Raw genomic sequence first — 16432 nt, forward strand, 5'->3', positions numbered from 1 at the left:
CCTTGATTTCTTATCGTTCCTCTGTCCCTTAATAGAAACCACATATATAGAAACTATCCTCCCTTTCAGTTGTCTTTTGCACTTCCATATCGCAAAGCAGTTACTGTAGGTTATTTTCTGCTTATGCATTAATGTAATTAATTAACTTATTTATCCTTAAGTAAGGTAATGACTTGAGTTCTAATGCTTTTTGTCTCTTGAGTTAGCTGTCAATGTGGGATTTTTTTCCCCCTTTTGTCCAGTTAAAGCTGCCTTTCATTCTTCAACACAGCTTAAACTCTAATAGGTAAGCTTTCTTGTAATTTCTTAGTTCTGCAGGCTTCTTGAAAGACATCCGAGACTCTTCTTTGGATGCTGGCTGCCTTTTGTTTTGTTTTCTGTCAAGATGATCCCACACTGCTTCGATTATCTTGAGGTTCGAACCCTGGAGAGATCAATCCATGACTGATGCGTTGTTTCATCCAGGCATACTTTGACTACATTGGCAGTATGTTTGCGATCATTGTCGCACTGAAAAATGAAGTTGAAGCCAATCAGACACTACGTGGTATTACATGGTCGATCAAAATCTGGTGGAACTTTTCTACATTCATAATTTGATTAATTTGGATAAGAGCTCCAACAACACTGGCTGAAATCCAGCCTCAAAGCACGGTAGAGTATCCACGCTGTGTTAAAGACGGCTATAGACATTCACTGTTGTATCTCTCTTCGGACCTCTTCCATGCATATTTCAAATTTGGATTCATTACTCCATAAGACATATTACAGCTGATTTCTTTTTCCAGTCAATTTCTTGTGTAATTTGGCACACCTCAGCCTTATTTTTCTCTGTTCTCCTTCCTTAAGAATGGCTTATTAACAGCCACCCTTCCAACTCAGATAACTTTTGATGAGGTTTCATGAAATGTTTACAGCACTTGAGTTACTCGCCACGGCCATCCTAAATGCTAAAAACACTAAACTTTAATTCTAAATTACGTAATTAACGTTAACCAGAAAAAACAAGCCAAAGTCGAAATGTTGCTGAGCTGACCTGTGGTATGCTATGTCTTCTAAAGCACGTATAATGTAAACAGAACTGGTCTTTGCACAGAAGCCTGTGGAGCTTCATAATTAACCTCAGTGTGTGAAGAGGACTCTCCATTTAATAATAGCTGTAATAAAATGTTCTGGCCGACGGTGTTAAACGCTGCACTTGGGTCTAGCAGGGAAGATTTCAACTTTTCAATACGAATGAAGGCTGAAAACTGATTAGATTAATGTCTGATGATCTTTTCCGTGCTTCTTCAAGTTTGTAACACCAAACATATTAAAGGATGATGTAAGGCTCACAGGAAGAGTTTAATTAGACACACATTTACTATTTTTCTTTATACTCTTTCTTTCTTGACATGTTTAATATGATTACTATCAGAGGAGAAAATGAACCTTGTGTAGTCTAAAAACTTTTTTATTTAATCAAACTGTAATGTTGTTGAACTCTGACGGACGAGTCTTTTAATCTTGTCAACAAATCCTTAATCATCTAAATCTGCCATTTATCATCTTGTAAAATGTTCCCTCTGCTTCTGTTGCACATCTCCCCCCGACACTCTCTGCTTCACCAGCCCTGTGCAGCTGGTTCAACCCCTGCCTGCCTCCTTAAACTGGGGTGTTTAAATCTCTTTACCTCTGTTGTGAACTTCACACAAAGTTTGTGGTAACAAAATCAAACTGACGAGGATCTCGTTTGAAAAACACACACACACTCACGAGACAAAATAAAAACAGACTGCTCAAAGCAAAAGCAGAGCCCTCACAGCTGGTAGTACAAACACAGTGACAACATGCGTATTAGATACCCTCAGTGCCAAAAGCATAAATATGAAAAAAATGTGATCACCAAGAATATCCTAAAAATGGCATTGAGGTGCGTGTTACAGTAAAGAAAAAAAAAGTAGCCAAATTTTCATCGGAAAATGTTGAATTTTAGTAAAAACAATGCTCTGTAGTTTGATACTGTCGTTACAGACAAAGCAGATGTTTAAAGCCTTTGGACGCACATTTGAAACGCACTCATTCTCCTTATCAGCTGGAAACATTAAAGCCGTAAAATGACTTTTTCAAACGGATAAAAACTATTGAACAGCAGCAATGTTGAGCCTGTTCCAAAATTTGAATGTACATGTGTTGAAGGTGCGGGTCTTGTTGAATTATTAAACATACTTTCTTTAATTTTTCGAGCCACAAAAACAACAACTTTTAATTTTCTTCTGCTTGAGTCTCGGCCTCGGGTAGCTCTACTTATCATTGCTCAGTCAGTTGTCTGTTTGTGCTACTTTTTTTTCAAGGAGCAGTGGATTATTGGTAAGGGTGACTTTATGTGTTTAGTTACTTAAGTGGAAGTACTGTGGAAAGTTTTACCTTACATACATAAGGCTGACAGTACAGCTTCTGAGGTAACTGTTTACAAAATGTTATAATCTATTCAAAGGTTCTTTGCAATTTTACATTGATAAACATTATCCTTAACACATTTGGCCCACATAAAGTACTATGGCCATCACACGGTCATTTAGAATTGTTTAAATAACTCGTGTCTTAAGTCCTTCCATCAAACAGAAAATTAAAAAAAAAAAAAAAAAAAACATGGTTCACTTTTACATCACAAAATGTTAGAAATATAAGCCGTTCATAACAACCTGAAAGACTGGGAGTTTAAAATGCAAACCGATGGAAGCAGAAGTAGAAGACTATAATGTCTCAGAGCACACGGTGTCTATTAATGTGTAGACATGTATAAATAAGAGCTTAATAAAGATGCTTAATTTCTTAAGAAATAAACAGGTGGAGTGATCTTTATCAAAAGTGGATGTTGCATCTGTGGCTAAACCCCTGTACCCAAAAAAAAACTTTAAAAATCTACTGTGTGTGAGGCTGTGTAAGTAAAGCTTGCCCTTCACACCTGCGTGTAATAAACCATTTGTTGGGGGTTGTGGATTTGACACCTCAGCATTGTGAAAGTGGGGAAACATGTTTCTGGCTGTGCATAAGATTCCTCCTTACAACTTAGAATCTCAGTTCTAAATGAAATTCAGATGTTTTTTTAAGTATGGCTAATGTATTATTTGACTTCTAAGGCACACACACACACACACACACACACACACACACACACACACACACACACACACACACACACACACACAAGAACAACACAGAGAAGAAGAAGAGGGGGTCGTTTTACTACACATCATAAAAACGCAATCATTCATCTTCCAACTGTATCTTTCTGTTCTGTCTTTAGAATCATAGGTTGTTTACTGAGCCGTACTTTGGGAGTCATACTATTGTGATACTGGGGAGAAAAGGGTAAGGTTTGATAGACTAAACCCTTACACACACATAACTTGAAAAACCTAAAGAGTGTGTGAGACTGCTAGCTGTGTTGTTCAGCATTAAACTCATCTACAAATGTGTTAGTAAAGAGCGACTTGTACTTCTGTCCCATTAAGCAACGGTTTAACAAATTTCACTGCAAACTATAAAAGGAATCTGGATTTATATAGAACATAGTAGTGATGGATTAAGTGCAGGAAACACTAGTATAAGGTGTCTATTGAACAAATCTCCTTCAGCGTTCAAAATGACCAAAGTGAGGCCTACAGGCGTTTTCTCTCGATTGGTTGTGTTCAGGGAAAAAGCAGCTAAATACACTGAGACTGCTCCACATTGTTAGCGAGTTAACTCTGGATATCTGTAGGTTTTGTAAACTTGGAGTGAACAAAAGCAGAAAAACAGTAAAAGATGCAGACGGTGAAAGTCTGGTTTATTTCATGAACACAATGAAACATTTTACAGTCCACAGAGCAAAGTAGCATACATGATAAATAGATACACATAACATGAGAAGTAAAACTCGTCGTCTTACCACATGTTATATTCTGTAAACTTAAAATAACCACAGAAATTAGAGTTTAGTGTTTTAAGTCATCTATTAAAAAACATGAGTCAACATTACTGAAGTGACACTTTAACGATGCGTCTTATCACCGTGTTTATGATGATAAAACATGTTCTCTCGTTAGTAGATGTCAGCGCTGTCACTTGTCATGAAAATGTCCAGAGCCAGGGTTCCTCTTCAATTACCATTGATCATTAATAGGGTCACAAAAGATTTGTCACATTATCCCCATAAACAAAATGCTTTTATAGAAATCATTGTGATACAAATATTTCGATTCTTGATTCACAATGTGCACGAACTCAAAATCTTTAGAGGTTCATATTTATAAAGTATCGCAAATAATACATTTATACCATTGTATGAGCTACACTTCTTGTAAAAAACTGATTGAAAAAAGCTCCTGTCGTGACCTTCCTTCTGTGAGGACACACACACACACACACACAGAGAGAGAGAGAGAGAGGGGGGAGATCATTAGGATTGGAGGCGTTTTTGGATTTTCACTTATTGTTGGCTTTACAGTCACATAAAATTCATTCCAATTTTTTTTGCCTTTGCTTCAATTAAGGTGTTTCTTTAAATCTACAGCAGCTTCCTTTTCAAAAAGTTTACTGACATAGTAAGGAAGTAGCTAGGGAACTCAGTAAGTATGAGCAACATCAGCTTAGGGACTGTTTCTAAAATAAAGAGGAATTCATCATCATCCGCAGTTCATCAAAAAAAAAAAAAAAAAAAAGCGCCATTAAAAACAATTCAGCAGATCCTCAAAGTATGGATACAATCTGTTTTCAGCTGTAGAGGTACGCTTCATGTACTTATCAACATGCAGTTTAGAGGCTTGCATTAGAGTGCTTTGGTACTTGGACCTCTTTTATTTAGCACGGTTATACCATTGTGTATTTAGCTATATAAATATGCTCAACCTTGGGGGGGGAATCGTGAAGTGCTGAGGAAACTACTGTGTGTCTGATGGGGTGTTTTTATATAGGTGGACTTTGTTTCAGTTGGCCTCTGACATGATAAGATAAAATAAAGGAAACTGATTGTAATGGAACTACAGTGCTGGGATGCTCTTGATAAGGGAGCCTCTTTTATTGTTTTATGACTTGTTTTGCTGACTGTTGAGGGCCTAACTGTAACCAACTCTGTCTAACTGTTGCAGAGTTAAGAATCTGTAGTTTTTAGAAGTAACACAAGAAAAGTTTATTTTCTCGTACTCCTGTGTGTGTTGGCTCTGCTTCTGGGTCCAGCTTGTGCGCTGAACTTCGGTTCATGACACTAATAGTTTTAAATAGAGCACCACAAACAACAGGTATTCCTTTAGAAATAAACTTTTCTTGTGTTACTTCTAAAAACTACAGATTCTTAACTCTGCAACAGTTAGACAGAGTTGGTTACAGTTAGGCCCTCAACAGTCAGCAAAACAAGTCATAAAACAATAAAAGAGGCTCCCTTATCAAGAGCATCCCAGCACTGTAGTTCCATTACAATCAGTTTCCTTTATTTTATCTTATCATGTCAGAGGCCAACTGAAACAAAGTCCACCTATATAAAAACACCCCATCAGACACACAGTAGTTTCCTCAGCACTTCACGATTCCCCCCCCAAGGTTGAGCATATTTATATAGCTAAATACACAATGGTATAACCGTGCTAAATAAAAGAGGTCCAAGTACCAAAGCACTCTAATGCAAGCCTCTAAACTGCATGTTGATAAGTACATGAAGCGTACCTCTACAGCTGAAAACAGATTGTATCCATACTTTGAGGATCTGCTGAATTGTTTTTAATGGCGCTTTTTTTTTTTTGATGAACTGCGGATGATGATGAATTCCTCTTTATTGTAGAAACAGTCCCTAAGCTGATGTTGCTCATACTTACTGAGTTCCCTAGCTACTTCCTTACTATGTCAGTAAACTTTTTGAAAAGGAAGCTGCTGTAGATTTAAAGAAACACCTTAATTGAAGCAAAGGCAAAAAAAATTGGAATGAATTTTATGTGACTGTAAAGCCAACAATAAGTGAAAATCCAAAAACGCCTCCAATCCTAATGATCTCCCCCCTCTCTCTCTCTCTCTGTGTGTGTGTGTGTGTGTGTCCTCACAGAAGGAAGGTCACGACAGGAGCTTTTTTCAATCAGTTTTTTACAAGAAGTGTAGCTCATACAATGGTATAAATGTATTATTTGCGATACTTTATAAATATGAACCTCTAAAGATTTTGAGTTCGTGCACATTGTGAATCAAGAATCGAAATATTTGTATCACAATGATTTCTATAAAAGCATTTTGTTTATGGGGATAATGTGACAAATCTTTTGTGACCCTATTAATGATCAATGGTAATTGAAGAGGAACCCTGGCTCTGGACATTTTCATGACAAGTGACAGCGCTGACATCTACTAACGAGAGAACATGTTTTATCATCATAAACACGGTGATAAGACGCATCGTTAAAGTGTCACTTCAGTAATGTTGACTCATGTTTTTTAATAGATGACTTAAAACACTAAACTCTAATTTCTGTGGTTATTTTAAGTTTACAGAATATAACATGTGGTAAGACGACGAGTTTTACTTCTCATGTTATGTGTATCTATTTATCATGTATGCTACTTTGCTCTGTGGACTGTAAAATGTTTCATTGTGTTCATGAAATAAACCAGACTTTCACCGTCTGCATCTTTTACTGTTTTTCTGCTTTTGTTCACTCCAAGTTTACAAAACCTACAGATATCCAGAGTTAACTCGCTAACAATGTGGAGCAGTCTCAGTGTATTTAGCTGCTTTTTCCCTGAACACAACCAATCGAGAGAAAACGCCTGTAGGCCTCACTTTGGTCATTTTGAACGCTGAAGGAGATTTGTTCAATAGACACCTTATACTAGTGTTTCCTGCACTTAATCCATCACTACTATGTTCTATATAAATCCAGATTCCTTTTATAGTTTGCAGTGAAATTTGTTAAACCGTTGCTTAATGGGACAGAAGTACAAGTCGCTCTTTACTAACACATTTGTAGATGAGTTTAATGCTGAACAACACAGCTAGCAGTCTCACACACTCTTTAGGTTTTTCAAGTTATGTGTGTGTAAGGGTTTAGTCTATCAAACCTTACCCTTTTCTCCCCAGTATCACAATAGTATGACTCCCAAAGTACGGCTCAGTAAACAACCTATGATTCTAAAGACAGAACAGAAAGATACAGTTGGAAGATGAATGATTGCGTTTTTATGATGTGTAGTAAAACGACCCCCTCTTCTTCTTCTCTGTGTTGTTCTTGTGTGTGTGTGTGTGTGTGTGTGTGTGTGTGTGTGTGTGTGTGTGTGTGTGTGTGTGTGTGTGTGCCTTAGAAGTCAAATAATACATTAGCCATACTTAAAAAAACATCTGAATTTCATTTAGAACTGAGATTCTAAGTTGTAAGGAGGAATCTTATGCACAGCCAGAAACATGTTTCCCCACTTTCACAATGCTGAGGTGTCAAATCCACAACCCCCAACAAATGGTTTATTACACGCAGGTGTGAAGGGCAAGCTTTACTTACACAGCCTCACACACAGTAGATTTTTAAAGTTTTTTTTTGGGTACAGGGGTTTAGCCACAGATGCAACATCCACTTTTGATAAAGATCACTCCACCTGTTTATTTCTTAAGAAATTAAGCATCTTTATTAAGCTCTTATTTATACATGTCTACACATTAATAGACACCGTGTGCTCTGAGACATTATAGTCTTCTACTTCTGCTTCCATCGGTTTGCATTTTAAACTCCCAGTCTTTCAGGTTGTTATGAACGGCTTATATTTCTAACATTTTGTGATGTAAAAGTGAACCATGTTTTTTTTTTTTTTTTTAATTTTCTGTTTGATGGAAGGACTTAAGACACGAGTTATTTAAACAATTCTAAATGACCGTGTGATGGCCATAGTACTTTATGTGGGCCAAATGTGTTAAGGATAATGTTTATCAATGTAAAATTGCAAAGAACCTTTGAATAGATTATAACATTTTGTAAACAGTTACCTCAGAAGCTGTACTGTCAGCCTTATGTATGTAAGGTAAAACTTTCCACAGTACTTCCACTTAAGTAACTAAACACATAAAGTCACCCTTACCAATAATCCACTGCTCCTTGAAAAAAAAGTAGCACAAACAGACAACTGACTGAGCAATGATAAGTAGAGCTACCCGAGGCCGAGACTCAAGCAGAAGAAAATTAAAAGTTGTTGTTTTTGTGGCTCGAAAAATTAAAGAAAGTATGTTTAATAATTCAACAAGACCCGCACCTTCAACACATGTACATTCAAATTTTGGAACAGGCTCAACATTGCTGCTGTTCAATAGTTTTTATCCGTTTGAAAAAGTCATTTTACGGCTTTAATGTTTCCAGCTGATAAGGAGAATGAGTGCGTTTCAAATGTGCGTCCAAAGGCTTTAAACATCTGCTTTGTCTGTAACGACAGTATCAAACTACAGAGCATTGTTTTTACTAAAATTCAACATTTTCCGATGAAAATTTGGCTACTTTTTTTTCTTTACTGTAACACGCACCTCAATGCCATTTTTAGGATATTCTTGGTGATCACATTTTTTTCATATTTATGCTTTTGGCACTGAGGGTATCTAATACGCATGTTGTCACTGTGTTTGTACTACCAGCTGTGAGGGCTCTGCTTTTGCTTTGAGCAGTCTGTTTTTATTTTGTCTCGTGAGTGTGTGTGTGTTTTTCAAACGAGATCCTCGTCAGTTTGATTTTGTTACCACAAACTTTGTGTGAAGTTCACAACAGAGGTAAAGAGATTTAAACACCCCAGTTTAAGGAGGCAGGCAGGGGTTGAACCAGCTGCACAGGGCTGGTGAAGCAGAGAGTGTCGGGGGGAGATGTGCAACAGAAGCAGAGGGAACATTTTACAAGATGATAAATGGCAGATTTAGATGATTAAGGATTTGTTGACAAGATTAAAAGACTCGTCCGTCAGAGTTCAACAACATTACAGTTTGATTAAATAAAAAAGTTTTTAGACTACACAAGGTTCATTTTCTCCTCTGATAGTAATCATATTAAACATGTCAAGAAAGAAAGAGTATAAAGAAAAATAGTAAATGTGTGTCTAATTAAACTCTTCCTGTGAGCCTTACATCATCCTTTAATATGTTTGGTGTTACAAACTTGAAGAAGCACGGAAAAGATCATCAGACATTAATCTAATCAGTTTTCAGCCTTCATTCGTATTGAAAAGTTGAAATCTTCCCTGCTAGACCCAAGTGCAGCGTTTAACACCGTCGGCCAGAACATTTTATTACAGCTATTATTAAATGGAGAGTCCTCTTCACACACTGAGGTTAATTATGAAGCTCCACAGGCTTCTGTGCAAAGACCAGTTCTGTTTACATTATACGTGCTTTAGAAGACATAGCATACCACAGGTCAGCTCAGCAACATTTCGACTTTGGCTTGTTTTTTCTGGTTAACGTTAATTACGTAATTTAGAATTAAAGTTTAGTGTTTTTAGCATTTAGGATGGCCGTGGCGAGTAACTCAAGTGCTGTAAACATTTCATGAAACCTCATCAAAAGTTATCTGAGTTGGAAGGGTGGCTGTTAATAAGCCATTCTTAAGGAAGGAGAACAGAGAAAAATAAGGCTGAGGTGTGCCAAATTACACAAGAAATTGACTGGAAAAAGAAATCAGCTGTAATATGTCTTATGGAGTAATGAATCCAAATTTGAAATATGCATGGAAGAGGTCCGAAGAGAGATACAACAGTGAATGTCTATAGCCGTCTTTAACACAGCGTGGATACTCTACCGTGCTTTGAGGCTGGATTTCAGCCAGTGTTGTTGGAGCTCTTATCCAAATTAATCAAATTATGAATGTAGAAAAGTTCCACCAGATTTTGATCGACCATGTAATACCACGTAGTGTCTGATTGGCTTCAACTTCATTTTTCAGTGCGACAATGATCGCAAACATACTGCCAATGTAGTCAAAGTATGCCTGGATGAAACAACGCATCAGTCATGGATTGATCTCTCCAGGGTTCGAACCTCAAGATAATCGAAGCAGTGTGGGATCATCTTGACAGAAAACAAAACAAAAGGCAGCCAGCATCCAAAGAAGAGTCTCGGATGTCTTTCAAGAAGCCTGCAGAACTAAGAAATTACAAGAAAGCTTACCTATTAGAGTTTAAGCTGTGTTGAAGAATGAAAGGCAGCTTTAACTGGACAAAAGGGGGAAAAAAATCCCACATTGACAGCTAACTCAAGAGACAAAAAGCATTAGAACTCAAGTCATTACCTTACTTAAGGATAAATAAGTTAATTAATTACATTAATGCATAAGCAGAAAATAACCTACAGTAACTGCTTTGCGATATGGAAGTGCAAAAGACAACTGAAAGGGAGGATAGTTTCTATATATGTGGTTTCTATTAAGGGACAGAGGAACGATAAGAAATCAAGGACAAGGAGTGTGGTGTAGATAAGTGAGGAAATCCGATCATTACTACAAATTTAGTTGAAATTTAAATATTTTAACTATGGTGCCTCCTGTGAGGGCTGTCTGTTTTCCACATTCTGCAACGGTAAAATACGACTTTGAGGCGGATATTTGTTTTACTTTATGGGCAACAGTTGTTCTTGCTGTTGACAAAACTCGCCTCATGGTTGACTCTGAGAAAAAAAACTCTTTCCCACAGAGGGGAATAAACTTATTCGAATATGAGCTTTTTTCCCCGCTAAGACTTGTTTTATGGGGAGATGTACGAAATTATTTACCGGGTTACAAGCAACGATAATATCGGATGTTGACTCCTCAGCGTCATCATTTTCTATCTATTGAGAAATCCCATTGTAAAAGTAATGAAGAAAAAAACTATTCTGCCGTCTCACTCCTCCTTGACCCGCGGGGTGTGTGTGTGTGTGTGTGTGTGTGTGTGTGTGTGTGTGTGTGTGTGTGTGTGATCGGCGGCGTTGTTTGAACGGAATGCTGACATAATATTCACGGATTCTTCCTCGCGATTGGTAGAACTGTCACAGTAGGGGCTGAGTAGATATCGACTCCCCTCCCGTTTCTTCTCTCATTTTATCCTAGTCTAGCGAAGCATCTGTTTTTCGCATCTTTCTCTTGACAATACCGATAGTTAGAGGGTTGTTTTTTTGTTTTTTTTTTGATTGCCTTCTTGCGAACGCCGTCTGTTTTCCACATTCTGCAACGGTAAAATATGACTTTGAGACGGATATTTGTTTTACCAAATGGACAATTGCTGTTGACAAAACTCGCCTCATGGTTGACTCTTTCCCACAGAGGGGGGTGCTTTAATAAACTTATTCGAATATGAGCTTTTTTCCCCGCTAAGACTTGTTTTATGGGGAGATGTACGAAACCGGGTTACAAGCAATGATAATATCGGCTGTTGACTCCTCAACGTCATCATTTTCTATCTATTGAGAAAACCCATTGTAAAAGTACCCGCGGTGTGTGTGTGTGTGTGTGTGTGTGTGTGTGTGTGTGTGTGTGTGTGAAACAAGATCGCCTGTCGCGTCAATTATGGTTTGTTTTTTCAGTCTCTTGTAAAAAGGACTCTCAAAAGGAAAAGTAGTATTCAATTTTTTACACATAGGCAGCCTGTAGGTTACAAGCGGATAGAAAGTTCTTCTTTTCATCACAAGCTATGGTGTATCTTAAAGGTTTTTTACAGCGTCTGTATTATAGGAAAATAAAATACTATTGAAATCTCTACAGGAAGTCACTCTTTATTTCCATTACAAACGCCGGTGCAGCTTAAGAAAGTAAAATTACACCCGCTCTGTCTCTCTATACATCACAGAATCAGCTGCTGCATCACCGCTGTGCTTAGGGAACATGACGCAACAGGTCTGAAAATGACTAGACACTTCCGGAGTATTTCCGGTAGGGTCATAAGGTCCGGATCGAGATTGAATATGTCATATTCAAAGCCTTCTTCTTTGGGAGAGCAGATCTCATCGGACACAGGAACGCTGCAGAAGGAAAGAATCCATCTTGTGTGTGTGACTTAGGAATTGTGACGGACTCCTCCTCTCTGGTTTTTATTCTCCTCCCTCGCTGCAGTCCCTCCCACTAAAAACTTTTTTTTTCACATCAACAGATGGCGCTCTTCCGGGGGTTCACCCCTCCTTTCTCGGGGTGCAATTCGTTACGGTTAGCAACAGATGGCGCGCTTCCGGGGGTTCGCCCCCCTTTCTCGGGGTGCAATTCGATACGGTTAGCAACAGATGGCGCGCTTCCGGGGTCCGCCCCCCTTTCTCCGGATACGATTCGTCACGCGGGGGGTTTCCCACCCCCCTTTCTCCGGATACGATTCGTCACGCGGGGGTTTCCCACGGAGGGGAGGGGCGGGGGGTCAAAAGGTCGTGATTAGGGCCATCAATCACTTCGGATCAAATTTTGTCATAAGCTGTATGGGATTATCTCTCTATCACTCTCTGAGGGGCAGCCGCACCACTGTCCCAGAAAGAGCTGAGGAGAGTCCCAGATGAGGGTTCACTCAGCAGCCGCGGAGCAGAAGCCAGGGGGGGTTGCAGTGACGCGCCCGTGAGCTCCGCCGGCAGCCAGCAGCGCCTGAGTGACCGAGCCCCAGGCCGAGAGGCCGGGGGCACCCCACCTCCGAAGTGGCCCGAGCGAGCCCCAGGCTCCAGGCCCCGATAAGCGGCCACCAAGGAGTGAGCCGGTGTGTACCTGGATGCCCATCCCCAGACACAAAGAACCACCAACGCACCGATGTCTGAGGGAGTCCGCCACTGGCAGGGGAAGTGGTGGTGGGTGGAGATAGACCTCCAAACCTTGGAGGGCCTGAGATGTCCCCGGAGAGGTGGCGCCTGACACCCAACCTGACATATAGACACAGACAGGCACACACAGACACAAACATCCATTCCCACCCTCATGCTCTCATATGCACTTACTCCACACTCAACCAACGTGGAGACAGACATGAAGAGACGCTGTACACACGATCACACTCCCCAAGCGTACTCTACGAACCGGGTCTAGGTACCCTTGCCCCTGGAGGGGGGAACTGCACCCAGACCCAGGTGGTGTTACCCTTTTCCCTGCGGTGGGGAGAGGCAGACCGCCCCGACTCCGCAGCAGCAGGGAGGCCCCACACTCCAGACCGCAGTCGGACGGCCAACTCCTCCTCCTAGCCTCCCCGCTCCAGCAGGCCGCAGAGAATGGGGGTGGGAGAAGACTCCAAACCTCCCTCCACCCGCTCATTGTAGTGTTGATGCATGTGTGTTCTAAGGTGCATTTAAAACCCAGGAGGGCATGGAGCTACCTGCCAGAGAGCAGCAGGTAAGCGCATAGTCCCTCCTGCTAGCCCTCAATGTCTACGTGTATTTAAAATTGAGGGGTGGGCAACAACGCCAGGGGTGAGGTGTACACCCTGATGGTCTTTTGGAGTCCGTGTAGCGTGCCCACCCCCAAGATCATGTATGTATGTGTAATGAGAGTGAGTAATGTGAATGTCTAAGTTGTGGGATAAAATTGAGGTAGAGGCAGCCAGAAGGGGACAGAGGGGGGGGGGGGGGGGGGGGGGGTAGCCTCCTCTGCACCCTGGTGACACACCCCTACTCCAAGGCCCTGCATGTGTGGGTGGTTGTGGTGGAGCGGGAAGAGGGAGGCAGCTGGAGATGGGGAGGGAAGGAAGGGAGGGGCAAGTGACCCCTCCCTGGGGCCAGCTCCCCCGCTGACCCCAGTAGGCACCCCCATACTCCGCGACCCGCCAGGGAAAGGGGGCCCAGGCCCATCCAGACCAGGGCCCAGTGCAGCAGCGCCTCCCGGCCCCACAGAACCCGGGACAGTCCACCCAACCCCACCACAGAGAAAACTGCACCCACCCCACCATCCACTCATCTTCCACACTACATAGGACAATAGACACCCAGGCTGAGATCTTCCTCCACCTCTCCTGTATCTCCCCTTCCTGCAGAGAGAGTTCCTGAGAAGAGGAAAGCTCCTGCAAGATGTGACAATCTCCCCCACCAGTTGAAGAGCCCCCCAGGTGGCTCGACGCACCGGCGGCACCCTGCGCCAGGGCTGGGCCCCCATGCACCCACCCGCCCACAACCCCGGCAACACACCAACCAGGACCCAAGCCCCCGAGGCCCGGCCAGGGCCCCAGCCCAGAGACGGAGCGCCCCCAGAACCTCAAGCCCATCCCGGACCCACCCAGGGGCAGCCAGGCTACCAGGTCAGTAACCCACGTCCGTCAGCACAGACCCTCCCCTAGCCCCGCTGCACGCAGCCATGAGGAAACAGTCACCTGAGAGCCAACAGAGCCCCTAACCGGACATGACCGCTACCCCGGGTTGAGCCCCCCAAGGAAGATGCCTCCGGGGAACCCCCCCCACGCCCTAGGCCTGTCCCTACCCCCACACCAATCACAACAGTGAAGGCGGGACCAAACTAAGACCCCTCCACCCCCACTAGGTGATGGAGCTGATCAAAGGAGCCCAGAGCAATTGATCTGATGTGGTGGCAGAGGCTGTATCAAGACTAATGTAATCTAATAGATAATTTCTATATTGGTTAGAATTAAGATTATTTTTATGTTTCCAGTTCATGAGGACTGTTTTCTTGGCTATGCATAGGGCAGTGAAAACCATATGGGCGATATTCTTTTCTGAAGTGACATTATCTAAGCTGCCCAACAAACACACTAAGGGGGAAGTTGGAATGTTACATTTCAGACACTTTGATAAGTCTTCACATATTTCGCGCCAAAACTTCTGAACTGGTGGACAGAACCAAAGAGCGTAGATATAATTGTCCGGTAAATTGGTTTGGCAGTGTGAGCAGTTGTTGGTAGACGTAAAGCCCATCTTGAACATCCGATGACCTGTATAGTGCACTCTATGTAATATTTTGTATTGAATTAATTGAAGACTGGGATTTCTAATTAGATGAAAGGTTTTTAAGCAAATCTGAGACCAGAAGTTTAGGTCTAAGTTAACTGATAAATCCGCTTCCCATTTTGCAATAGGAAGTGATATTGATTCATCTGTTTTAGAAAGCATTCTGTATATTTTGGATAGTAATTTGGGGGTTTTAAGAGTAAGAAATTGAACCACACTTGGTGGTTGAGCTCTAATATGAGCTCTAAGATGTTTTTCCTACAGAAAAGTCAGTGAGCAGCTTTCTTTCCCTTTTACGAGCATCATATCTTTATGGTGCATCATATCTTTATGGTGCATCATATCTTTATTCTCTTCCCCCTCCTGCCCCCCCCCCCCCCCCCTCTTTCTTAAATAGATAACTATCATATCTGACATCATATCTCACAGTACAATAATATTGAATGGGTTGCATTGTTGTATTTTGTCATGTTTCTCAGGTCTTTGTCTGAATTTCTACGAACATTATTGCTAAGGATTGTCTTATTGCATTGGAGTCACACTGGGTTAAATATGTACACTTGGGTTTTAAGGGGTATTTATTATTTTCTTCTTCTTTTTTTTGGGTTGTATGGAAGCCCCAAACGCAATTTCATTGTTCTTGACAATGACAATAAATAAATAAATACTAAAATACTAAATAAATAGAACTGTATGTTTTATTTTCACCTAACATATCCTTTTTGAATTTCGTAACACAAAATAGCAAAAATGCTAAACTTTGTTCTGCAACTACATTCTATTCACTATTTTACTAACATTTCTGCAACCAGAAATGACTCAGAGGAAAAAGATATGCCACGTATTCTATTTCAGATAAACATTTTGGTTTTTTAAATATTTTCTACTATTTGTAGATAAAAGTGTTCATCATTTCTTCTTTCTTTTCTCTTCTTTCTTCTTCTAGTATAGGCCTGTAAAACTAAGCTTTTCCCCCATTCGCTTCTTTCCCACGTGTGGGACTAATAAAGGTTATCTTATCTTATCTTATCTTTTTATATGCTTCCCTCGGGGTCAGTTTCTGAAAGGCATAATATCTGCTTTCATTGCTGTGCAGATGACTACTGATATATTTACCTATGCAAATCAACACCTATGCTTCTATTCAGGCACTGGTGAACTTTCTTAGAGATATACAATCATAATTAGACGTAAACTGGCTAAATCTGAACTAATCAGCCATCAGCAGCAGCTCTCCTCTTGACAGGAAAGAAATGGTGTGATTACATTAGAAAATGTTTTTACTTGTTTTAAAGAGTATCAAAAACTCTGGACTCCTGTCAGAGCACTTACCGTAGGTTTGCAAAGCAGAAGATTTAGTTAATGTTATGTATAGTTTATTTTTGTACATCCTGTACAGCACTTCGTTTAACTAAGGCTGTTTAAAGTTGTTTAAAATGTCCTTGACTTGACTTAAATGTAAATTCTTCTTTTAGTTTATTTTCAAAACTAAATCTGTGAGCTGATATTCAACATTTCCATTTTAAAAGTTTGATAAAAGTGTATTTAATTTAATCTGGAGCAATACTGAAAAATCTTGGATTT

At 40.7% G+C, this 16432-nt stretch overlaps 1 protein-coding gene across 4 annotated transcripts in view; it reads right to left on the reverse strand.

The window, feature by feature from the left end:
- LOC309718499 (beta-1,3-galactosyl-O-glycosyl-glycoprotein beta-1,6-N-acetylglucosaminyltransferase-like) overlaps positions 1 to 16432 on the reverse strand; it is a 50897-nt gene that overhangs the window by 16437 nt on the left and 18028 nt on the right. The window lies entirely within an intron of this gene.

This window comes from Aulonocara stuartgranti (genome assembly GCF_965226115.1).
Source record: "Aulonocara stuartgranti genome assembly, chromosome: 12".
Classification (NCBI taxonomy): Eukaryota; Metazoa; Chordata; class Actinopteri; order Cichliformes; family Cichlidae; genus Aulonocara; species Aulonocara stuartgranti.